The sequence below is a fragment of the Arachis ipaensis genome, chromosome B10 (genome assembly GCF_059453495.1).
Source record: "Arachis ipaensis isolate K30076 ecotype BB chromosome B10, ASM5945349v1, whole genome shotgun sequence".
NCBI classification, from domain to species: Eukaryota; Viridiplantae; Streptophyta; class Magnoliopsida; order Fabales; family Fabaceae; genus Arachis; species Arachis ipaensis.
In genome coordinates, this window is record NC_142435.1 from 41,617,193 (window position 1) to 41,644,356 (window position 27,164).

Below are 27,164 nucleotides of genomic sequence, written 5' to 3' on the forward strand. Positions count from 1 at the left end.
TTGCTCGTCCTCGAGCAAAGAGTGAAAAAGAAAGAACTAGAAAAGAGAATAGAAGGGTGAAGAGAAGAGAGAATTCGAACGAGAGGTGGTGAGTGAGGGAGAGAGGGCACGGCACACATATATATAGGGAGGGGGAATTTTCGAAAATAATCATGAATAAAAGATAAAGATTTTTTAAAAAGATAAAAAAGATAAGTTGTTAAATTTAAAAGATAAGAAAGGATTTTAAGAGGATAGAAAAGGCATTAAAGACAAGATATGAAGTATGAAAAAGATTTGAATGTTTAATAAAAGATATGAACAAGATAAGAAAAGATTTTGAAAACAAGTTGTAAAAGATATGAAATTTTGAAAAGGATTTGAAAGAAATTTAAAAAAATATTTTAATTTGAAATTGAATTGGAAAAAGATGAGTTGAATCAAGAAAAGATGAAAAATTTGAAGTTACCTCCATGCTGCCTCACTGGCGTTAAACGCCAGAGTACCCCTCCCTTCAGGGTGTTAAATTCCTAGCCAAGACCTCCTGGCTGGCGTTTAACGCCAGGCCTGCTGTCTCCATGGGCGTTTAAGCACCCAATTGCCTACCCTTTCTGGTGTTTAAACGCCAGAAAGATCCTTACTCCAGGGTATTTTGTTTGCTGTTCTGCATCATTCTGTCTCTGTTTAGGCACTGTACATGATCACTAACATTAAAATTGATTTAAAATATAATCAAAACTAATTTAAAAAAATAATCAAAAATAGAAGTAATTATAGAATTGATAACATATAAGGAATCATTGGGTTGCCTCCCAACAAGCGCTTCTTTAGTGTCTTTAGCTGGACTTCATTGTACTTAACTTAGTAACAGTGTTGAGCCTCCTGGCTCTATATCACCTTCAAGGTAATGTTTGAACCTCTGTCCATTGACAGTGAACCTATTTTTAGGATATTTTCCTTGAAGTTCTATGTGTCCGTAAGGTGATACTCTTGTAATCACATACGGTCCATTCCAGCGAGATTTGAGTTTCCCAGGGAATAATTTGAGCCTTGAGTTGAAGAGCAGGACATTCTGTCCTGGTTCAAAGACTCTAGAAGCTATCTTACTGTCATGCCACCTTTTAGCCTTTTCCTTATAGATTTTTGCCTTTTCAAATGCATCTAAGCGGAATTCATCCAACTCATTTAGTTGGAGCAGCCGTTTCTCTCCTGATGCCTTAGTATCAAAGTTGAGGAATCTAGTATCCCAATAGGCTTTGTGTTCTAGTTCCACTGGCAAATAACAGGACTTCCCATATACTAACTGATATGGTGAAGTTCCAATGGGGGTTTTGAAAGCTATTCTGTATGCCCACAGAGCATCATCAAGCTTTCTAGCCCAATCCTTTCTAGGGTCACTTACTGTCCTCTCTAGGATTCGCTTTAGTTCTCTATTTGAGACTTCAGCTTGCCCATTTGTTTGGGAATGATACGGTATTACTACTTTATGGTGAACTCCGTAACGGCTTAAGACAGAATCCAACTGTCTGTAGCAGAAATGAGTACCTCCATCACTGATTAGTGTCCTAGGGACACCAAATCTACTGAAGATGTTCTTCTGGAGGAACTTCATTACTACTCTAGTGTCATTAGTAGGTGTTGCTATTGCTTCAACCCATTTAGACACATAATCTATTGCCACAAAGATGTAGATGTTTAAGTATGAAGGCAGAAAGGGTCCCATAAAATCTATGCCCCATATGTCAAACAACTCAATCTCTAGGATTCCTTCTTGTTGAGGCATGCTGTGACCATGAGGAAGGTTGCCAGCTCTTTGGCAACTATCACAGTTACGGACGAACTCTCTAGAATATTTAAAGAGAGTAGGCCAGTAAAAGCCACTTTGGAGTACCTTAGTGGCTGTCCGCTCACTTCCAAAGTGTCCTCCATAGTCAGAGCTATGGCAATGTCATAGAATTCTCTGTGCCTCTTCTTTAGACACATAGCGTCGGATTCTTCAGACTTGCTGTTTTTCCGTTTTCACGCGTACGCGTCATATCAAAAGTTTCCAATCTCAAAACTGAAATTTGATCGCAGACGTTGGGGGTAACGTTGGTTCACCAACATTCCCTCCAACGTTGCACACTTGTGCGTATGCACACTGCCTTGTGCGTGCGAACACTTACAATATTTCTTCTTGTGTGTACGCACACAACACTGTGCGTATGCACACAAGGCAATTCTTCCAGCTCTAGTTTCGAGATTAGTCGAGGACGTTGGGGGTAACGTTGGTTCACCAACGTTGGACGCTTGTGCGTATGCACACTGCCTTGTGCGTACACACACTAAGCAATCCAACCAGCTCCAACTTTTGATATTTATCAAGGATGTTGGGGGTAACGTTGGTTCACCAACGTTCCTTCCAACGTTGACACCCAATTTTGGATAACATTGCCAGCAACGTTGGTGAGCCAACTTTGGCCACCAACGTTGCTCTTCAAGCCCTTGGAACGTTGGTGGTAACGTTGGTGAGCCAACTTTGGCCACCAACGTTGCCTTCTCTGCTTCTTTCTCACCCTTCCTCTACTTCTCTTCACCTATCATCAACCAAACAAGTGCATCAAAGCTTTGCCATAATCACAAGATTCTTGCACCATTCATAGCATCAAGTAATTTCTTGCATAAATCTCATGAAAATACACATAATTAACCATGTTTGATTGAATCAAGGTATGCATGAAATTCTCATCCAAATACTTACTTATTGCTCAAGAAAGTGCATGAAACTATATAAAAACAAATGAAAAATGCTTATGAAACTAGCCTAAGATGCCTAGTCCTCAATAGCTCCTACTCTATGAATCCAATCTCTTCCCAACAACATGTTGAAAGTGGCTTTAGTGTGTACTACAATAAATGTTGTAGGTCTTTCGACACTTCTGACATTGACCCTTAGAGGGATTCATTCCCAAAGTAGTGGTCGACTTGCCGTTGAATCTGATCACAGACAAATTAGTTTTGATAAAATCTTTTACTGTCTTATGGAACAAAGGTAACATGCATTTTCTGGCAAAAGGTTGATAGCCGCTCCTCCATCGATCAAAATTTGATTAATCAACAACCCTTCTACCTTTGCCTTGATATGAAGGGGTCGAAGATGCCACTTAGTGATTTCATCGGGCTTCTCAAATATGCCTTCTTTGACTATGTTATTTTTAACAAACCTGTATTCGTCACGCAGAATGACATCATCACAATCTCCTTTTAAACATCCCCACAGGTTGTCAGCCCCACCCTAGAAGTCGAATGGCAACACTGACAATATTGCTACATAACCAAAACCAGTCTCCCCAAACACCACATCTAAGTCATCATCGAATCCTGAATCAAACGGCATGATTGCAGCCTCTTCATCTTCAGCCTTAACAACCGTTTCGTCTTGTATCTTTTCCTACTAGCCCGATTCGACTTCTGTCTGTTTCGACTTAGCAATAAAGTCTTTTTCTTTAGATACAACCGACAAAGCCTTTACTTCCCTGTGTTTGTCAATCGAATCTTTTTCCTTGGCTAAGTCCGGATATGGCCCTTGTTTGACCTGTACATCTTTTGTTCTCTCCAAAGGCCTCGGAATGAAGGGAGCTTTGTTTGCATTGCGTCGAGAGTGACCTCAACTGCTTCTCCTGTTCGACCCTCTCTGGGTACACCTCCCCTTTTATAACCTCCTACCTAATGGCCGTGTTCAGCTCTTGGCCCATGGAAATTATATTTTTTTGAATAGTTAAGGGCATTGTTTTGCACCCACCTATTATTAGTCACATTGGAAGGAGGCACCCTAGTGCGTGTCGAGACCCCTTGTGGTTTGCCATCAACTGTGACCACTGTACGCATCTATTTATTCACTAGAATGGTGTCGAGCTCCTAATTCTTTCCTCTGATTACTTTCTGCTTTAATCGAGCTTGCCTCAATTCCTCTTGGTTCACTATTTCCTTACTCTTTTTGTAGGAATCGAATGCTTTTGCAGCAGAGGCATCGAGAAGAGCACTGCACTGTAGACATACGGCCACATTTCCTTCTTCCTCTCTTTGCCTCAGCAAGAAATCAAGCAAATCTTTTCCAGGTTTAGGATAGATTGGCCTTTCAACTTCAAACATGTCAATCTCAAATTGACTTTTATAGTTGACTATGTCGACGGCAGCATATTAATCGGAAAGGTCATTTTCTTGATATCAGCAAAGTTTGAGGATACTTGGAACGGATTGGAATCCACCTTCATTTCTGGTTTCTTAGCGAATTTGAGTCGAGCATTCTCAATTGCCTTTTGAATCAAAATTCTGAAATGTACAAAATTATTAGTATAATATCCGAGAGTTTGATGAAATTTATAAAACTTTTTATTTTTAATTTCAGACACGGAAGGCATTCGTTTCCCTTCGGGAAGAACAAGTTGCTTATCTTTTAATAACATGTCAAATATCTGTTATGCGTTGGTCAGGTCGAAAGAATAACTTCTTTTTCCTGATAAAAGGAATTTATTTTTGGCTAGATTGAAGAATCGACACACATAAGGGGTCTGTCTTTTAATTCAGCTGCAAACGCAGTTTCATTATTCTATTCTTCTTCAGTTAGACATTCTAGAAAACAACTTTTTATTGAAAAAGGATTTTTTCTTACTCGACTCGAATTCCTCTTTTTTTTTATTTAGCTTCTCAATTTGCTGAACCTTGTCAGCTAATTGAGCCAAATCGAGGAACTGTTGATTAACTAGTTTCTTTTGAATAAAAAAATCGAGACTATTAATAGTCATTTTAACAGTTTCTGGTTCAGGAATCAGAGTGAAATATTTATTCCTCATATTCTTGAAACATATTAAATAGTCATCAATCGACTTCAACTTTTCTCTCTTAATAGTGAATAAATAAGATAAAGTAACTTTTAATTCTTCTTTAAATAATTGATCATAAAAACCTCTTTCTAATTGTACTCAACCATATATCAAGTTAGGCTATAAATTGGAGAACCAAAGTAAAAGCATTTTTTATTAAAGGTGAAGGAAAGTATCTCATTTTCAAATACTCGTTATTAGCTAACTCTCCTATTTCGACAGTATAGCGAGTAATATACTTGACAGTTAATTTTCCACTCTCTCCTGAAAACTTTGTAAGAGATTTTGGGGCTTTTACGCCCCTTGGCAATTCAGCTTGTAAGACATAATCAGGGAAATGGGGGTATAAAATAGAGCTGATTAGTTATACCTTTGTTAAGATCGACTCTATTCAATATTTGTTTGACAACTTGAGTAATATTTTGCCCATAAACTTGAGCAGCATTGTTAGCTCTGGCTTCATGTAATACCCTATTAGGATCTTCCTCCCGATTCAATATCACTAAAGGGTTGTTTACATGGGCACCTATAGGGATATTATGAGGTCGATTAAAGTTCCCTACAAGATCGTTAACACATCGAGCTACCTGTTCTATTCTTGCAGTGTTGTTTTTCAAATGGTATCTAAAATTATAGCCATATGTTATGTAAGCATATTGATTAAGTCATGATTACTATCCTCTATTTGCTATCGAAATACAGCCAAGACTCGACTGTATTTGAAGGATTAAAACTTATAGGAATTTGTCTCGATATTTCAAGGAAGACAGATTCCCTCCTAACTATGGTTGTCGAACCCCTAGACTGAGATGACATTTTCCTGGGTATCGGTATTATGTGTGGAATGTATTTGGTCTCACCACAATAGTTTGATATTGCATGGGTGTCGATCCTAAGTACAGAGGATTATTCATGGGATGCTGATAAGCATTATAATTAAAAATATTAGAATTATATCCTCTCCACATAGGATACCTAAGAGGAGGCATGAGATTATATAATAGATTGGTCTTCACATTATCACTCTCAAAATTCACTGTCACCTCCTCAGACGGTGGCGAATAATTCATTGGAAGCCCAAAAGGGGACCATGTAGTGGTGGTTGTAGTAGAAGGTTGCTTTCTTATAATCATGACTGTGGTACTATGTCAACCACCACTTACTAGTATAGAAGTAACTTGGTGCGGAATTTCTAACCCATAAACTAACCAGCAAGTAGATCGGGTCGTACCAATTAATACCTTACATGAGTAAGGGTCGATCCCACGAGGATTGATGGATCAAGCAATAATAATTGAATGATATACTTAGTCAGGCAAACAGAAAGTAATGTTTGGGCAATATAAAAGACATTAAACAATATAAAGAATATTGAATGAAGGCAAGTAAATGAGTTGGGAATAAAATATGGAGAAAACAGTTAAGGTTTCAGAGTTATCTATTTTTTCGGATTAATTTTTCTTACTAACTATTTTAATTATGTAGGATTTAATTTATGGCAAACTATATGTGACTAGACCCTAATTCCTTAGACCTTTCTAGTCTCCTCTAAAATTCATTAACTGCCAATTCCTTGGTCAATTAATTCTAATTAGAAGCTACATGATCAAATTCCAGTTTTATGCCACAAAAATTCTAATTACCCAAAAAAGTAAAAGGATTATATGTCACGTATCCCGTTAAATCTAGATAATTAAAATTTAGGAGAATATATTTTCAAACTGTTGTTCAAGTAAAGAGTTTTTCCAAGTTATACAAGAACTCAAATAGAAAGAGGGTCATACTTCCGTTCCACCCAAATTCATAAGATAAAGAGTGAAAACAATTCTTAAATTATAAATTCATACATGAATTAAAATAGAAAAAGTAATAAAATCAATCCATACAAATAGACAGAGCTCCTAACCTTAACAATGGAGGATTAGTTGCTCATGGTTCAGAGTGGAAAACTAGGATTACGAAATGTAAATTTGTATAGAATTGGAAGTCTGGAATAATGTTGAGGTGGTATCCGCCTATTTATATCTAATCCTAATTAATTTAAAATCTATCTTTAAAACTAAAATAATATCTTTTTCTATTTTTAAAATTTGAATTTAAATTAGAATTAATTATAGCAATCAGCAAATTTTCAATTGATGGATGGGGACCACTTGGCTTCACTAGGATCCACGCCTAACTTGGGCTTGACAGCATGAATTGGAGTTTAGTTGAGTAAATCTGCGCCTAACTTGGGCCTTTTAGTACGCCTAACTTGGGCTTTAGTGCGCCTAACTTGAAGTGGGCAGGACCAATCTCGCGTATTGTTGTTGTGTCTTGCGCCTAACTTGAGAAATCTCAAGTTAGGTGCAGCCTTGGCAGTGATTTTGGAGAAGAAGTATGGACTATTATATATCGTTGAAAATCTCTGGAAGTTAGCTTTCCAACGCCACTGGAATCACGTCCATTGGACCTCTGTAGCTCGTGTTATTCAGGTTTGAGTGCAGAGAGGTCAGGGTTGACAGCATCATTCGCCTTCATCTCTTCTTCTGCAGAAACTCTATCAAATCCAGCTGAATGCTACCTAAAATAAACAGAATTGCACAAGATTCAAAGTAGCATCCATATTGGCTAAAAGATAATTAATTCTTTATTAAACTCAACAATTTAGATGCAAATTCACTAGGAAAAGATAGGAAAGATGCTCACGCATCATAACTTCGACTCCTGTAGTTCTCATACTAGGCTCGCCAGCCCCTTTAGAATCTGACCCATTAGTCGAAATAGGGGCGTTATCAGACATACTTACAATCTTACCACTTTGCAATTGCATGTAAAGTCACAAGGCACTAATCTTATCCAGTGTCTTACTGGGCATGCCAATTTATTTCACTCGATTTTTGTCGATTTTGACAGGTAATTTCGGAACGAGCTTGTATCAAAATCTCATTCGGAGAGCAAATACGACTCCTCTCTTAAAAGGGTGAGCTCGACTCGGAATTTACTTAATCAGTGCCTTTATTGATTTAATCAATTGTAACGCTTCTTCAATAGATGAACTTAACGCAAACAGAAAATTTGAGAATAATATGAAATAAATGAAAAGGTCATGAGTAATTGGTGAAATTGACAATAAAATTAAAAATAATGAAAAGTACAAAGACAATAAAGAAACTAAAATAATAAAAAAAATTGAAATAAAAGATCGGTAAAAAATAATGGAAAAGGAAACAAGAAAAAATGAAAAAAAATGAAAAAAATAAGAGAAAAGTGATGACATTCAACACTTACATACACAAGCACTCCATTCTTCCATGCGTCAGTGTGACTGAAAATTTTCGTAGAGTGTTGGTGTGGCTTAACGTGGGTTGCAATGCATGCTTGTGTTAATGTCAACATTCTTATTTATAGGAAAAAAAATCCTCGACAATTATTCTTTTTTTTCCACGTTCTTTCTTCAACTTGTTCCCCAAAATTTGCACTATGTTCCCCACTTTCAGTCTGAGAGTCAAGTAAAAATCTTGGTGCTCAAGTCAAAGTAATCGCTAGTCAATCTTTTTTCCTGCATTGTCTATCTTTGACTTCGACTCTCCTTGACCTTCACGCCCCTTTCGGTTAACCTAATTCGCAGTTGAGATTTAATTTAGTCACGGAACTCATTTTACTACCAAGATTGACTATGAAATATTTTTCATTTAAAATGAGAAATAATTAAGACAATTTGATTCCATGTAATTTGAAAATTAAATGATAAATTATTTTTTGTGATATATTATTACACAGTAGATTTAATGATTCACATATTTAACATATAAAATAAATTTTTTAAAGTTTTAGAATAAGTAATTTTATAACAGAGAATTACTACCTAAGCTCATTAATAGTTAAATTTCGCTAAAGTCTTATCTATACATAATTACAAATAGCTAGATGCGAACATTCAAACTATAACTAATAACCATAATCTCTTTATTTTGCGAACATTCAAAATATAACTAATAACCATAATCTCTCTAAAATAAAAAATATGTCCAAGTTGGACAACACATTTGGCATCAAGGATACCACCAAATACACACGAATATCTTAATTGGATACTAAGCTATCCAGTTTTACAATCTAATAGTTATCGATAAATATAGGTTAGAAGGGTCATAGAAAATGATAAAAATAGATTAGATAATTCCTCAAAAGTTTAAAGCTAGCATATATTCGCCTTGACCTAGCTATGGCTTGGTCTATTACAAATAGATCATACCCAAATTTATAAATTAGTCAGATTAGTTTGTGAGATTTTCTTGAGGTTATTAAGGTTTAAATGAATATATATTAAAAAATATATTAAATTTTTAAAATTTGTTATGTTTTATTATAAATATTTTTGTATATTTTAAAATTTTTTTAAAAAATTAGATATTGTTGTAAGCATTGAATTTGGTGGATGTATTGCATCTAAATAATTTTTTTTATAAAAAATAATTTTATCATATCAAACCTAAGTCAAATTTATAAAATAATTATTTTTAGCAAAAACTGTAAGGCTTTTGAACAAATTTTAGACCAAAGTCAAACTTAATAATATGTCATCAAACTTTATATTATATCAGGTTTAGTATTTGAATTAAAAAATAACCTATAATAATAGGTTGTAGGCTAAATTTAAATCAGTTAGCTATATTGCAGAATTAATAACCTGTTGAAAATAAAGATTGAGTCATCTTAACTAATTTGTACTCCTAATATGGATATACTAAAGCTAAAAAAAAAAATTGAATAAACTATCATTTATTTGGTCATTTCAAAATATTCAATTTTGACAAAATAAGGTCTAAAAAACAATATTTTAATCTTATAAAAATGATTTAATTTGATAAATAAAAGATATTTTTTCATGAGTTTGCAAATAACCCGTGCATTCAATCTAATTTCTTTTTGAAATATTTGAAAAGTTATTTAAAAAATAAATAAAAAATTTGATTTCTAAACATTTTTTTCAATTGTTTTTAAAATATGTCATTTATGTAAAAAAAATTATCAAAAAATGCACTTATCATAAAATTATATCGAAATCTGATCTCTAAATTTCTTTTATAATTATGCCTTTATATTTGATGTAGTTTGTCAAATTGAGATCATTTTTAGAAGGCTACTTTTTTTTTTCTTCTTTCGAAAATTATTTTATTATGAATTTTTTTTATACTAAAATGGTAGATTACTGTAAAAAAGAAAAAATGGCTCTCTCACCACACTATAAATACCTACACCTACAGTCATATAGGTAGATAATTTCATGCGATTCATTTATATAGAATCTTTCACTAATTTAAGTATATCAGTGTCATTCAAGTACAACGTATTCTTAGAGTAAATTATTTATGTTCTGATATTAAATTTATAATTAGTATAAATACAATAAAATAATATTTTTTATTATCATATTATTACCAATAATATTGAATGATTAATTGAGTTGTAAATAATCTCATCTCTTTCGTGATTAGATTTGTGATAATAACGTTCACATATTTTTTTTTTGGTGTCTAAACATGGAAAGAAACAAAGCAAACACTATCCTATATCCGAGTGAATGATTTGCTGGAGATCAGCACAAGGCTCAGATTAAATAACATGATTAGAGTTACTCTTGACACCATATCTAACCATCCAATCCGTAGCTCTATTTGCTTCTCGAGACACCCACTCAACGTGAACAAGCCAAGGACGAGATAAAAGCTCCTGAATCTTGTGAACCAAATCTGTTACTTCAGATGAATGCCCACTTGTAAGCTCATGCATGATGGGCAGATTGTCAAGGCAATCCGTTTCACATATAATATCCCTCAAACCGCAATCCCAAGCTAAAACCAGCCCCCTCCAAGCAGCAAATAATTCACATCTAATGATAGACCAAGGGAGAATGCTTCCAGAGCAGCCCGAGATCCAATCTCCCTTAGAATCTCTAATAATACATCCAAATCCCTCTAAATTTGAATTATGATACAAGCTTGCATCACAATTAACTTTAAAACTGTTGCCTACTGGTAGTTCCCAACACAGGCAATTTCGGAGAGACCTAAAGACATTGTTTCGATTCCTGTAAACCTGTAAGTCCTTGGCGGTAATTCTGGCCAAGGCAACAACCTTGTGGTCTGTCCAAGAGTTGTCAATATTGAATATGTCATTGCACTTATTTCTCAATGCCCACCAAAGTCCTGCACCAAAAGACGCACCATTGTTAGCCAAGGCCTTTCGAAACCACTCTTCAAGAGCAATACCAGCTGTCGAGTCCAGGATACTAGGATCCAACATATGCCAAATTGCCTTTGATCGTTCACAGTCTCTAAGGCAATGCTCCATAGTCTCCTGCGCCTTGTTAAATCTCTTACACATATCTGAAGAAGCTAAATGCCGCTTGGATCGAAAGGTCTCAGTTGGTAGAGCATCATGTAAGCCAAGCCATATAGTAAATTTGAACTTCTCTAGAATGTTTGTATTCCACAACCAGTTCCAGTTACTATTGACATTCCAATTTAATGTTTTCTCTAATAACCATCTATAACCCTCCCTTTCACTATACTTTTTTGTTGCTGCAGGCCACCACTCCCACTGTGGCTCCAACTCAGTCAAACTAGGATATCTCAGACCACAAATAAACTGCTTAATCTCATGCGGAATAAGTGTGGTAAGACTATCAACCTCCCAAGACATCCCTTTCTACAAGTCAGCCACTATGAAATCTTATTCAAAAATATGTACATAAGGAACAAGGTTGCAAAGCTTACCAAAAGGAGTCCACTCATCATACCAAAATTATTTGTGGACATCCCCAATATTCCAATGAAGCCCTTCCTTGAGATGCTCATAGGCACTAACAATGTTCTTCCAGGTAGCCGATGAAGAATTTCTACTGTTTTTGTTCATACCAGATTGATTCCTGAGATATTTATGCTTCAGAACCTGCACCCACAACTTCTCACTATTATTTAGATATCTCATACCAACTTTCCCAGAAGCGCCATGTTAGCACAGGTAGTATCCTTAATACCCAATCCTTCTGCCCTTTTAGGAGTTATGGCGACCTCCCACCTGACCAGAGGCAGTCCTTTGTCGGTTGCTTGGCCTTTCCACAAGAACTGTCTCATCAAGAAATCAATTTTATTACATGCATACTTCAGGAGAAGAGAAATTTGCATTTCATAAACCGGGATAGAGGCCATAACCGATTTAACAAGACAAAGCCTCCCTGCCTTATTCAGCAGGCATCCTTTCCAACTGGAGAGCTTCCTTAAAATTTTTTTAATAACCTCCTGAGCCGTCTTCCTAGAAGCTCTAGCATGATCGATGTTAATTCCCAGGTATTTACCCAAATCATTACAGAACCGGATGTTAGAGACCCCTAAGAGAACCTCTTTTCTCCTCTCCGACACCCTCTTGGAACACTGGGCCTTTGACTTATGAAGATTTACCTTCAAACCTGACGCTCTAGAAAACAAGTCCAGGCAATGCATAACCTCTATTACTTGAGCTTTCGATGCCTTACAGAAAAGCAAAAGATCATCTGCAAACATCAAATGAGAGAGTCGTGGTCCGTTCCTAGAAACCGCTACCAGGTTCCACAAACCTTGGGAAACTCTATGATAGATAAAGCAAGCAAGCATTTCCATACAAAGTATAAATAGATAAGGAGACATGGGATCTCCTGCCTCAATCCTCTCTTTGGATTGAAATTTTAGAGCTTGTTCCCATTCCATAAAATTGCCAACGAAGAGGAAGTCACACAATTCAATATAAGATTAATGGTAGCCTTTGGAAACCCAAACCGGACCAAAGTAGCTTCCAAAAAACGCCAGTCTACCCTGTCATAAGCTTTTTCTAAATCAATCTTGAACGTCATGGTCCCTTTTCGAGACTTAGTGTTCCTCATGAAGTGCATAATCTCCTAAGTAATGATAATATTCTCTGTGGTTCCTCTTCCTGGAATGAACCCTCCTTGCAAAGGACCAATGATCTCCGATAGGAAAGGTCTGAACCTGTTAACTAGAACCTTTGTAACAATTTTATAAATTACATTACATAAGCTAATAGGCCAAAACTCCCGTAAGGAAGAGGAAACTTCCACTTTAGGAATTAGAACAACGAGAGTCTCGAAAATAGTCGCATTCATTGGCTCACCCTTAAAGGCTCGCTTGACCAGTCCACACACATCATTGCTAAGAGAGTCCCAGAACTCTTTGTAGAAAACTTCTTGAAATCCATCTGGCCCTGGGGCTTTAAAAGAACTCATGGTCATCACAACTCTTTTAACCTCTTCAGACGTCACTGGTTCCACTAGCTTTTGACAAGCCTTAGTACTAAGAGACGGGCAAGGAAAATGCCCCATGGCGTCCAGGTCGATATCCTCCCTTATAGAAAAGAGTTTTTGAAAGAAAGAATTTGCCGCCATTTCTAGAGTCAAAGTCTCCGTGGCCCAAGACCCATCCTCCAAAAACAACCCATGAATTTTGTTCCTCTTTCACCTGATAACCGTCTACAGATGAAAAAATTTTGTATTTCTGTCTCCACATCTCACCCATTGTTCTCTAGATTTTTGATACCACAACAGCTCTTCTTGAAGAAGGACATCATTCAGTTCCTGATAAAAAACTTGCTCTTTGATCCTAAGCTATTGATCCTCCTGACTCTCCAAAGTAATCTGAACATAATTCAAAAGCCTCTCCAGCTCCCTTTTCTTAACAAGAATATTGCCAAAAACCTTTTTATTGAAGCTAGTTGCATCTTTTTGAACATCCAACAAATATTTGACCACATCCGGAGCTCCTTTATTCCAAGTTGTATGAACAACATTCCTAAAAAGAGGATGAGTCATCCATGCAGCCTGGAATTTGAACGGACGATGGCCCTTGGTAGCCCTCTCTGCCATCTTGCACCTAGTGAACAACGGGCAATGATAAGAGTGAAGGCGCGCCAGCACCTCAGTATGAGCCTCCGGAAACATCAGTCGCCAGTCTTGGTTGATGACTGCTCTATCAAGCTTCTTAGCCACCTGCACCTCACCTTTCACCTTCCTGTACCAAGTGAATCTTCTCCCAATAGCCCCCACATCAAACAGCCCACAATCCTCTATTGTTTTCGCAAATTGTTCTGCTCTGGCAAGTCTAAACTGCCCTCCTCTAATTTCACTCTGCAACAGCACATCATTAAAGTCCTCTAACACAATCCAAGGTCCGTGGATCATATTAGCAATCCCTGTCAAGTCACCCCACAGTTCTTTACGTCGATGTATATATGGATTAGTATACACTGCACTGCAGTAACTAGAAGTATTGCCCATAGTGATTTCAAAACTGATACATTGATCAACTACATCCAATATTCTCACAGAAATATTTGAATTAGAACATAGAACCCAGATACCCCCATTATGACCATTAGCCTCAACAATACCAACACCATGGTAACCTAGATTATTCCAAAAAGATTTCATCCTCTCGAAAGGAATATGGGTTTCAAACAAAATGAAAAAAGTAGGGTGAAATTTATTCACTAACTCTTTACTATGAAGTCAGGCCAGTTTATTAGAGACCCCTCTAATATTCCAAAATAGAAAGCTTAAATCTAAATAATCCATAAAACAATTGTACTGTAAAAAGGACCAACCTCAACCGAAGTCCCTAACGAGATGATGAAAATCCACCATCATATCCCCCTGAGACTTGCTTGTTCTTACCCGGTTGTTGCCCGGTTTGCCTGTGTCCCTCCACTGACACCCCTTCCAATTCACTGATTTGCTGCTTGCTGGTGTCGCCAAGGCAGTTCGGAGTCGACGGCGAATTTTGCAAAGAAGAAGGGCGCTCTTGTATCCGCTTTTTAAAATGGCAGTGAAATTCGGCACCGCAACGGAGACAGCTTTGCCTTTCACCCCTTGCTGTTTGGAAGACGCCATGCGTGCTTGGGATCCGCCAACCGACCCGGTCTTCACCCCTAATTTGGCTCCTCTCATACGTAGCCCAAAGTCACGGTTCTAGTATAATTTCTTATTTGAGTGCACCAGCACTTTGTCTTTAGAGCTTTGTTGGGCTTTGTTTGATTGGCTCAATTTTTCTCTCCTTTTACTGCTGACTTTGGTCCAACTAGCCTCATTTTCCAAATACTGGGACCCCACTTCCTTTCCATGCAACGTATCACCCAATTCCTCCCCAATTTCTGCAACTATCACTAAATCTTCGGAATTGCATCCAAATTCAAAAATTTTTTCCTTTGAGGCTTCTTGTGGCTGCACCACCTGAGCCGTCGTCTCGGTCACTGATATTTCCTTTCGATCCACCTTTTCCAACTCTATTGGGGTCATTCTGCAGTCAGTTGCTGGATGCCCGAAACAATTGCACTTGTCACAAATAAGGTGTAAGCATTCATACTCCACCTTATATTCAAACTCATCGACAATCACACTTCGGACCACCAGCAAACCAAGATTAATTTGCACGCAAGCTCGAACAAATTTTTCCCGCTCCGCTGACTTAGTAGCCAGATCCACCCTGACTGGTCTCCCACAGCAGAAGCAATTCTCATCATGGCTTTATCCTGATAGTACCAAATACTCAAACTAGCGATTCGAATCCAAACCATAGTCTCCTCGAAAGTGTCCTCACAAGGTTTAAAATCCGGTGTCCATGGCTTGACGGCAATATAGTGACCGAAGATCATCCATGGCTCCCCTAGTAAAACCTTCTCTCGATCGTCCATGCGATCAAATTTAACGAGGAAGTACCCAAATCCCACATCCAAAATTTCATATCTACCAGTGATTCTCCATACCCCTTTCAGTTTGTGAGACATGGCCGTGTAACTAAGGTTTTTTCCAAGAACCTTAATCACAATTGCCTCCTTGTATGGTTCAGAAAGGATATTTCTAGCCTCTTCGGAGAAGCAAACTCTCGGAGGCATAGGATCTCCTGGTTTTTCGGTGACTACTGCCATGTAATCCTAATGTAGAGCTTCAGCCCGGTTTATCCCTGAGGCTACCATAGAACAAATAACCTTGTCACGAAAAGAAATCTTGGAAGTCACCCTAGAACTAAGGTTGCCCTTACTTGATCCTTCCTTCACACCTGATGCAAACCCTTTCACGCTCTTCCCCTCATCTCTTTCGATGGCATGGTCATCTTTCTCACCGTGTTTCACCCTCAAACGCTCTCTCCCGCTCTCTCCTTCTCTCATTCTCCCTGAGTACGGAGTACGTATAACGTTCACATATACTTGTTCTGTTAAATTTTTAAGGATTTTTTTTAAATTTTTTAAATTTTGAATTTTATTTTAAAAGATAAAATATAATTTTTTAGCATTTATTTTATAGGTAGGACCAAGAAAATATATGAAAGAAAAATTAATCAAGAGTGAGAGATCACATTTTATTTTCCGTTCTTGCTGAGTTTGGCCGGTGTATAGCTCGTCCGTCGATGAATGTCTTCAAGCTTCTCGTCGGGATGAATTATATGTCAGCAAGGAGAGAACAAGGGGGTGGGTACCTACAAAAGACACTCCGACGCTCAAGTCAGTAAGTGTTTAAGAGGTATAAGAATAATTCTATGAATATAGAATGTAAGACATGAAATAGAACTTATCATGTGTTGTGTGTAATAATTCTATGAATATAGAATATAAGACATGATATAGAACTTATAGAACTTATCATGTTGCTTCTTGAGATTAGATATAGAAGGTTCCTTTTATAGGTATAGAATTGATGAATGATATTCATGTTATGACCGCTTGGTCATTAAGATTGAAATGATGGTCATTAAGTCGGTAATGAAGGTGTCGGTTACAAGCAAAGAATAAATGATAATTAATGCTGAGTTATAAGGTGACGGATCATAGCCCCCAAGCAATGTCTGCCGATCATATGATCCAGGCTAAGCTTAGAAAATAAAATGAGTTATAACTCTATTAAAAGATAAGTGAATAATGATATGGTGAGCCCCCAAGCTTAGTCGGGTTATTATGTCGGCACTTATTCAAAAAATAATTGAGTGATAAGAGTCATTCAATCAAGATAGTTGTGTGGGGGATATACTTTTTCTCTTAAGAACAATTTTAGCATTTGATTGTATGTGAATTGAAAAGTTCAGAGATAGATATCCATTGACGGAATTGATTGTAAGATCCGAGGATATAATGATTAATTGTCTTGGAAATTTTTCCGGCCCACAACAACTTATTGATAAATTTCTCGCTCAAACCAATTAGTTATTGAATATTTACAATTTATAGTGAAGGTCATACGACATGAATAAAATAAATTGAGAAAATAAATATGTCTAAAGTCGCAACATATATTGAATAATATATATTGTAAAAGTAAAAGAGTTCAAAATAGAAAAATATACCTTGAAAGTTGATAATTGTAGAGAAGAAGACGACATATATGAATGTCATACATGCTAAATGTGAATATCTGAATTTTGCTTTGTAGGACATGCTTTAATTTGATAATAAAGCAATAAGAAAACAGTTATTGAATTATAAATTTAGTATAATGTTTCTAGCAGTTACAGTATGACGAGGGATATTCTTCGTGCAATAATAGTAAATTGCCTGTTTAATTTTCTATATTAAACAAATAGTAACATAAAATTTAATAGCATAAAGTGAATAGTGTAACAGTTATATACAATTGATATATAATTAATTTTTTATAGAATCTAATTTTAAGATTTAAACTCATCATTACTGTCATTTAATTGTATAAATGAAATCATTAAGCAATAAGAATATAATACATAATGAAATAAAAATTCAATTGACATGGTTGTTACATGTCATTATTGTATAGAATATATATTGAGGTTTGAATATAACTAATAAATCAGTAAATATTAGTTACACAAAATATAAATGCAAAAATATGTGTGAATAAAATAAATAATGTTATTTGTGTAAGTAGAGAACTTTGAAAAAGTTAGTAAAATTGATAGGTGAGTTTGTACTTTGATTGATTGAAAATCGAGTTTTTTTTTTCCGATTGGTTGAAAGGCGAGTTTGTTCTCGGATTGATTATAACAGGTGAAATATTATGATACGTTAGATTAAAATTTGATAAAATGTATTAAATAAAATCTTAAACAAGATTGTTAAAATTGGTTCAAAAATTTGAATGTAATTCAAGTTTTATGAACCTGAGGGGTGTAGGAATTATTTTACTCGCTCTCCACAGACGGCGCCAATTGTTCTTGCTGAGTTTGGCCGGTGTATAGCTCGTCTATCGATGAATGTTTTCAAACTTCTCGTCGGGATGAGTTATACGTCGGCAAGGAGAGAACAAGGGGGTGGGTACCTGCAAAAGACACTCCGACGCTCAAGTCAGTAAGTGTTTAAGAGGTATAAGAATAATTCTATGAATATAGAATGTAAGACATGAAATAGAAGTTATCATGTGTTGTGTGTAATAATTCTATGAATATAGAATGTAAGACATGATATAGAACTTACAGAACTTATCATGTTGCTTCTTGAAATTAGATATAGAAGGTTCCTTTTATAGGTATAGAATTGATGAATGATATTCATGTTATGACCGTTTGGTCATTAAGATTGAAATGATGGTCATTAAGTCGGTAATGAAGGTGTCGGTTACAAGCAAAGAATAAATGATAATTAACGCCGAGTTATAAGGTGACGGATCATAACCCCCAAGCTTTGTCTGCCGATCATATGATCCAGGCTAAGCTTAGAAAATAAAATGAGTTATAACTCTACTAAAAGATAAGTGAATAATGATATGGTGAGCCCCCAAGCTTAGTCGGGTTATTATGTCGGCACTTATTCAAAAAATAATTGAGTGATAAGAGTCATTCAATCAAGATAGTTGTGTGGGGGATATACTTTTTCGCTTAAGAACAATTTTAGCATTTGATTGTATGTGAACTGAAAAGTTCAGAGACAGATATCCATTGACGGAATCGATTGTATGATCCGAGGATATAATGATTAATTGTCTTGGGAATTTTTCCAGCCCATAACAACTTATTGATAAATTTCTCGCTCAAACCAATTAGTTATTGAATATTTACAATTTATAGTGAAGGTCATACGACATGAATAAGATAAATTGAGAAAATGAATATGTCTAAAGTCGCAACATATATTGAATAATATATATTGTAAAAGTAAAAGAGTTCAAAATAGAAAAATATACCTTGAAAGTTGATAATTGTAGAGAAGAAGACGACATATATGAATGTAATACATGCCAAATGTGAATATCTGAATTTTATTTTGTAGGACATGCTTTAATTTGATAATAAAGCAATAAGAAAACAGTTATTGAATTATAAATTTAGTATAACGTTTCTAGCAGTTACAGTATGACAAGGGATATTCTTCGTGCAATAATAGTAAATTGCCTGTTTAATTTTCTACATTAAACAAATAGTAACATAAAATTTAATAGCATAAAGTGAATAGTGTAACAGTTATATACAATTGATATATAATTAATTTTTTATAGAATCTAATTTTAAGATTTAAACTCATCATTACTGTCATTTAATTGTATAAATAAAATCATTAAGCAATAAGAATATAATACATAATGAAATAAAAATTCAATTGACATGGTTGTTACATGTCATTATTGTATAGAATATATATTGAGGTTTGAATATAACTAATAAATCAGTAAATATTAGTTACACAAAATATAAATGCAAAAATATGTGTGAATAAAATAAATAATGTTATTTGTGTAAGTAGAGAACTTTGAAAACGTTAGCAAAATTGATAGGTGAGTTTGTACTTTGATTGATTGAAAATCGAGTTTTTTTTTTTCCGATTGGTTGAAAGGCGAGTTTGTTCTCGGATTGATTATAACAGGTGAAATATTATGATACGTTAGATTAAAATTTGATAAAATATATTAAATAAAATCTTAAACAAGATTGTTGAAATTGGTTCAAAAATTTGAATGTAATTCAAGTTTTATGAACTTGAGGAGAGTAGGAATTATTTTACTCGCTCCCCACAGACGGCGCCAATTGTTCTTGCTGAGTTTGGCCGGTGTATAGCTCGTCCATCGATGAATGTTTTCAAACTTCTCGTCGGGATGAGTTATACGTCGGCAAGGAGAGAACAAGGGGGTGAGTACCTGCAAAAGACACTCCGACGCTCAAGTCAGTAAGTGTTTAAGAGGTATAAGAATAATTCTATGAATATAGAATGTAAGACATGATATAGAACTTATAGAACTTATCATGTTGCTTCTTGAAATTAGATATAGAAGGTTCCTTTTATAGGTATAGAATTGATGAATGATATTTATGTTATGACCGTTTGGTCCTTAAGATTGAAATGATGGTCATTAAGTTGGTAATGAAAGTGTCAGTAACAAGCAAATAATAAATGATAATTAACGCCGAGTTATAAAGTGATGGCTCATTTTCTAAAATAAAAATTTAAAATTTAGAGGATGCGAATTAATTTTTTTTTTCCGTGCATATTAGTCGCTTTCAGGAAATAACTCTAGCATAAACGAAATATAAAGCGGCCTTCTCATTGACGGTTAGCATTTTTTCACTTTTGATTTTCATTACATGAAAATGACATATTATTCACAAAACAACAAATAAAAAAAGCAGAAGAATCAAACAAAATTTTTAATTAAAGTGTGTGGGACGACAAAGATTTTCAAGAGACTCATATCATTTCGAATTCAAAGTGATAGTCATCACCATATTGACCATATATCAATTGAATGCTTTAGCTTTCAGCATCTTGATTCTTTTTTATTTTTTATTTTTTTAAAGAATACTATTACTACTATAATCTTACAGGAATTATTTAATAAGTATCATACTCTTTACGACTTTTAAAAATTTTAATGCACTCCGTACATTAGAATTTACAAGTATAAAAAGGTTTATATATATGTTTGCTTGATATTATTTTGTTTTAATTTTCACTTTTTAGTATTATTAATTTTTAGAATTCTGTGAAAGAAAAAATAAAACTAAAAAATTGTAGAAAACAATTTTTGTATTATAACTTTTCAGAAAATTTTGAAAACAATAACATTGAAACTAATAATAGAAAACGTTTGTCAAATTACCTTAATTTTTAATAAAATTTTCCTTTTATTTACTTCTTTAGCTATTATTTTTTAACAAATACCCTAAATAATACTCTTCTTATAATAACTAAATAAGAAAAGTTCGTTCATACAAATAAATTTATAGTAGTGCAATAATGGAAATACTTTTACAAATATTTATTTCTTCTTCGTTTCTTTCCCTTATTTAAAATAGTTTAATTATAAATAAAAATTTTCTGTATATTTGGTATTAAAAATAATGAATTGAATAGAAATTTAATCATATTGATGGAATTTGCACACTAATTTGGGAACCTTTGATACATATGATATAACCAAATTATTGTTGTAAGAAAGAGATGCTTTTAAAAGAAAGGAAAAAATAGGCATGGAATAGCTGTCCAACTTTCTTCAAACAATAATGGAGACTTGGTGGTGCATCTTTACATTTTGTTTAAGTTTTTTAGTGGACTCTGTTCGAGATGCTTTGAAAATTTATTCATATATAAGAAGCATTTGTGCCACATTTTTTACTTACACTAGATAATTATTGATGTAACACTTTTAATGTGTCATGTCAGCATTTAATAATAAAAACTAACGATAGCAACTAAAATAAAGACTTTTAAATTTTATTATCCAAAAATATAAAAATTAAAAAATATATTTAAAGAACAAAAACTTATTTATCCATTTGGATCTAAACTCATAAAAAACGATTTATATTATTAGAGGTAAAAGAGAAAGTTAAAAATATGGATTTAACGTTTAGAAAGAATGAGAAAAATGTCATTCTATTATTGCTACGATTTTGATTAGGTGAGTTCTATGGTAACTTTGTTATGGTGTCTAAATTGTCTAATTTTTTTTTTAAAGTAAAAAATAAAATATTTAAAATAAAAAGTAAATCATGTAAAATTTATTAAATATTATTCATTTACTCTTTTTAGTAATTTAAATACAAAGTGATAGGCACCATAGCATTCACCTTTTGATTAATCCAATTATTCAACTAATAATAGTTTAAAAAAATTTCAAATGTTCCTAAAACATTAATATTTTAATCATTTTAATTATTAATTTTAATTAATATATATTTTTTATATTTGAGATCAATAGTTAAAAATTTAAAATTATTAAAATACTGGCGTTTTAAAAATATTTAAAATTCTTCCAATAGTATATGGTTGGGTTATATTGGCTACGACAACTGAAACTGTGGTGGAAGGATGCAATTATGTTGTACCAGACTTATATATGTCGTGTGGAAAACATTCTTCTTTAGCTAACTATGACTGCTTTTTAATTCAGATGCACTGTAAGTTGTAACTCTAGCATTAAAACGCAAGAGGCCTTATTAGGAGAATCGAAAGCATAAGTTTTCACAAGTACGTACGTAATGGCTAAGTATCTAGAAAACGTAATGCAACAAATAAAGAGGCTTATCTTTTTCTTTCATGTTTTTTGGCATTAAACGCGACTAATGCCTAACAAACCAAACTACACATAGACAAGGGAAAGAGTCCCATTGCACATCATTTGAAAGAATAGATCCTACAAAAGCAAGAGCAACAAGCACGACACAAAAATTTGGTAGATCATCAATCTTATCTTGGATGCGTGTCCTGGCTGCATCATATGCAGAGACGGGACTCGCAGGTTCACACTTCAGAGTACTTATTTTGGAGTGTCGGTAATAAATCCCATTCATATAGATCATCTAATGTTGCAGTGGAAAAATCAATTTAATATGGTGGACCCTTTTATTGGTGAGATGGGCCCTTACCACAAGTTTGGGCTTTCCCTTTCAAAAATAATTGTAATGATATATTCATGTAAAGGGGGAAGAAATCACTCATCACTCAATAATTTCAAGAAAAGAAAAGCATGAGCTTATATACATATTTATACATAGGATAAAGAAATAAAAGATAAACAAGAAGATAAGGATCCAAACTGAATAAAAAAATACACTAAAATTGAAATAAAAACAAAAAAGATAGATTAAAATTGAGTAAAAAAAAATTACTCTACTTTCTACCCAATTTCTTGACACAACAAGAAAGGGACTCTTCAACCTAACTTGTCAACACCATAGTTTAGAAATTGAATCGAAAGGACTCTACAATCTTCTACTCAATTTTCCGATGCAACAATAAAGGAACTCCTCAACCTCAATTGTTCACATCATGGTTTCATCACCAAACCAAAAAGAGATTTTCAAACCTCTAAATCATTGTATATTACGACTACACTAATTTATGAGGTATTTATAACCTCTTATTAGATTAAAATATAGAAAATCCTAAACCCACAAACATAAGGCTCAATCTAGTAATTAAATAAACAAAATTAAAATACATCAAATTAAATTAAAACATTCTAAAAATATAAACTAATATCTTTTAAATAATACTTGAACTCTTCATATCACGAACATTTGAAGCACATATTAACATATTAGATATATCTATTTGTAACTTTATATATGCAATATATATATATATATATATATATATATATATATATACAAAATTCTTCTTCTTAGTGTCACTATCATTCAAAACAATTTTTTATACCTTTAAATTATGTTCGGTTGCTCGGAATTCCGGACGGGTTGGAGAGGTGCTCCAGGTGAGGTGGGGGGAACCAGCTTGGGTTTGAGTCTGTGTGCGGATCGACGACTTTTTGGACTCTTCGAAAAGTGGGGGATGCCACCTGCAATGACACTCCGACGCCCAAGTCAGGAGTTGTTCAGATGACAATGAGTGATAGGGGTAGTGATGTACCTTGGGAGAGGGGTAGGACCCTCCCCATATATACTCTGTCAGAAGTAGGTCTCACAAGGTCAGATCCACCTTCCTTAAAATTTTTCTGCCCAGCTGTTTGTGTGATGAACTGGGGGTTAGCTGTCCGAATCGGTTCCTCGACCCAGGTTTGGTCTTCAGTTATTGGGCCGCTCGGGTCGGTCCGGCCAGGACACAACCCGAGCTGGGCCGTAACAAATTATATGTTGGAACTTTTGAAGTTATTTGTTGAGTGGTGAAAATTTATACTTGCAAATATATTTCGATGTCTAAATGAGTGATAGATCAAAGAGGATATTAAGAATTAGAAAATGTTGTACCTCCCACGATGTAGAGTTATATAGTTGGATTGGATGTTTGATGAAGTTCTTAAAACCTCTTCAAAAATCACTTTTGAATATTTAGAAGCTTCAAACGTAACTAAGATAAGTACACCCCTAAAATTGACACCCAATACAAACTTTTTATACCACATCGTCATGATCACCTCTGTTTCTTGAACCACCAAGCTGGTATTTTACCAAATTGGCTATGGGTGTATGATGTGATATTTACTAGGGTTAGAATATCATTTACACAATTCTAACAAAATGTCTTATTCCGTAGTGCTATAGTCCGTTCACAACTTCTCCCCAATAGTTGGACAATTATTAGAGCCTTCGAAATTGTCTGCACATCTATGAAACTTTCATTGTTTAATAATTTTTTCTTTGTTACGATATGGATGTCTATATATCCATTCAATGTCTACTCAGCATAATATATTCTTCCATCTAAATACTATTGAGAACTACAAACATTAAAGTATAAGCGGTGCTTATTTTCTAACATATGAAAAAGTGCAATATTGCACATGTAAATAGAGGAGTAAGACTGAGACTTTTACACACAACACTAATAAAAGCAAATACTTCCTCTCTCTCTCTCTTTTATATAAAGCACTTCTTTATTTTCTTTCTTCGTATACTACTAATATAATATTAATATATTATCTTTATAGTAGTATAATAGTGTTGGTAAATGATTTATACTTTTATTTATTTCTTCTTCCTTATTTATTTCACAATACGTTATCAGCACGAGATTCTGATCAAACTTTTAGGAAGACTCAGGTAACAAATTTTTATTATGTCGAAACTCTCTCATCTTGAATTCAATGCTCTTGATATATCTGGAAACAATTATTTATCATGGATACTAGATGCTGAAATTCATTTTGATTCAATGGATCTTGGAGATACCATTAAGGCAAATAATGCATCCCAGAAGGATAAAGCCAAAGCCATGATTTTTCTTCGTCGTCATCTTGAAGAAGGATTGAAAAATGAATATCTCACATTAAAAGATCTTGCAGATCTTTAGAAAGACCTTGAAGAAAGGTATACTCATAAAAAAACGGTGATACTTCCTCAAACCCGATATGAGTGGACGCACTTGCGTCTGCAGGATTTTAAATCCATAAATGAATATAATTCTGCAATGTTTCGAATCACCTCATGAATGAAATTATGTGGGAAAAAAATAACTGATCATGATATGTTAGAGAAAACTTTCTCAATCTTCCATGCCTCGAATGTACTCCTGCAGCAGCAGTATCGAGAAAAAGGGTTTAAAAAATATTCTGAGTTAATTTCTTGCCTTCTTGTTGCTGAACGCAACAATGAGTTGCTTTTAAAGAATCATGAAGCGCGCCCAGCTGGCGCCGCCCCATTTCCTGAAGTAAATGCGGCAAATTACCCCAAAAGAGGTAAATGGCAAGGTTTTAATAACAAGAAAAATTATGGAAGAAAAATGAATTATATTCAAAAGAGAGGATCTCACCAGAAGTGGGATAAAGAAAGAAATATCGGGTAGAGTAAATCAACAGAGGATAAGTATTTCCGTTGTGGTGGAAAGGGCCATTGGTCACGTACCTGTCGTACCCCAAGGCACCTAGTTGATCTTTACCAGGCATCTTTGAAAAAGGATGACAAAGGAAAGGAAACAAATTTTGTTTCAAATGATGCTGAAAATTCCACCACTCATTATGATGTATCTGATTTCTTTGAGGACCCTGAAGGAAATATTGGTCATTTGATCAATGATGGAATAGTTTAATATGTGAAATTGTTAAGTATCCATGTAAATAAATAATGTAAAGAACTTATTGTTAAGTTTTATTTTCTATGTATTTAAGTTTCAAATATGATGTATATAAATAATGAAATATTAATGTTTATAAATTTTGAAATCATTAAATGTGTCATGTTTTAAAACGAAATTTTAGTATATGACATTATTTTTATGTACAGAATTTTTTAGAAAAATAATTCCGATCAAGTATTCAATTTAACTATGCATACTACTCATGTTATTATTATTTGTCTTTGAAGAGAATGACAAGGATATGTAATGAAGATGTATGCCTTACGGATAGTGCAAGTTCGCACACCATTTTTCTGGAGGAACAAAATTTATAATAAATAATGCACTATTATCTACCAAGTCCCTGAGGAACTTGTTGAGTTTCAAAGATATTCGCCGAAATGGATATCATGTTGAGACAATGAATGAGAAAAATCATGAGTATTTATGTATCACAACTCATGATTCAAATAAGAAAGTTATATTAGAAAAATTACCCTCACTTTCATCTGGGTTTTTCTTTAGTAAGGTTTTAATGAGGCAATAATCCTAAATGGACATCCAAGGGGGAGTGTTACGATATAGATGTCCATATATCCATTCAATGCCTACTCAGCATAATATATTCTTCCATCCAAATACTATTGGGAAGTATAAACATTAAAGTATAAGCTCTGCTTGTTTTCCAACATATGAAAAAGTGCAATATTGCACATGTATAAATAGAGAAGTAAGGCTGAGACTTTTACACACAACACTAGTAAAAATAAATACTTGCTCTCTCTCTTTCTTATATAAAGCACTTCTTTATTTTTTTTCTTCGTATACTACTAATATAATATTAATATATTATCTTTATAGTAGTATAATAGTGTTGGTAAATGATTTATACTTTTATTTATTACTTCTTTATTATTTCATAATATTCTTTTATATGTTTAAATTAATTGTTCCCAATGTCGCGGTAAACCAAGGTCGTAGTTTTCTTTTCTTCCGAGCCCAGTCTGGAGGAAAATTTTTGCGATATATGAGGAGCTCTTTTGGAAATTCAAAGAGATGTACAAATCAGAAGCATCTCTCGGATATCTTCCTTTCTTTCTTACTCTAGGAGGAGAAAAAAGATTTGATTTCTACTAGCATTTTAATTTGGAGTCGCCTAAAATCCTGCCAACCCTTCTTTTTCCAAGATGACAAAGATATTATTAATATTTTAATCTCAATTTAGGGTAAAAAAAAATTGAATTTTTTTTTTGGTCAGTAAAAAAAAAAAAAGTTAATTATGAACGTTTAACTAAAGAATTAATTATGTCTCCTATTCTTAAGGAATCA

General features: G+C 34.1%; 1 long non-coding RNA gene across 1 annotated transcript; it reads right to left on the bottom strand.

The window, feature by feature from the left end:
• Nucleotides 1-6,990: 6,990 nt before the first annotated feature.
• On the bottom strand, nt 6,991-16,969 carry LOC148579818 (uncharacterized). The gene is made up of 3 exons (XR_015881036.1): nt 16,226-16,969; nt 8,112-8,440; nt 6,991-7,404 (listed from the first exon to the last, which is right to left on the bottom strand). It is a non-coding gene; the product is annotated as an uncharacterized LOC148579818 (long non-coding RNA).
• Nucleotides 16,970-27,164: the final 10,195 nt, after the last annotated feature.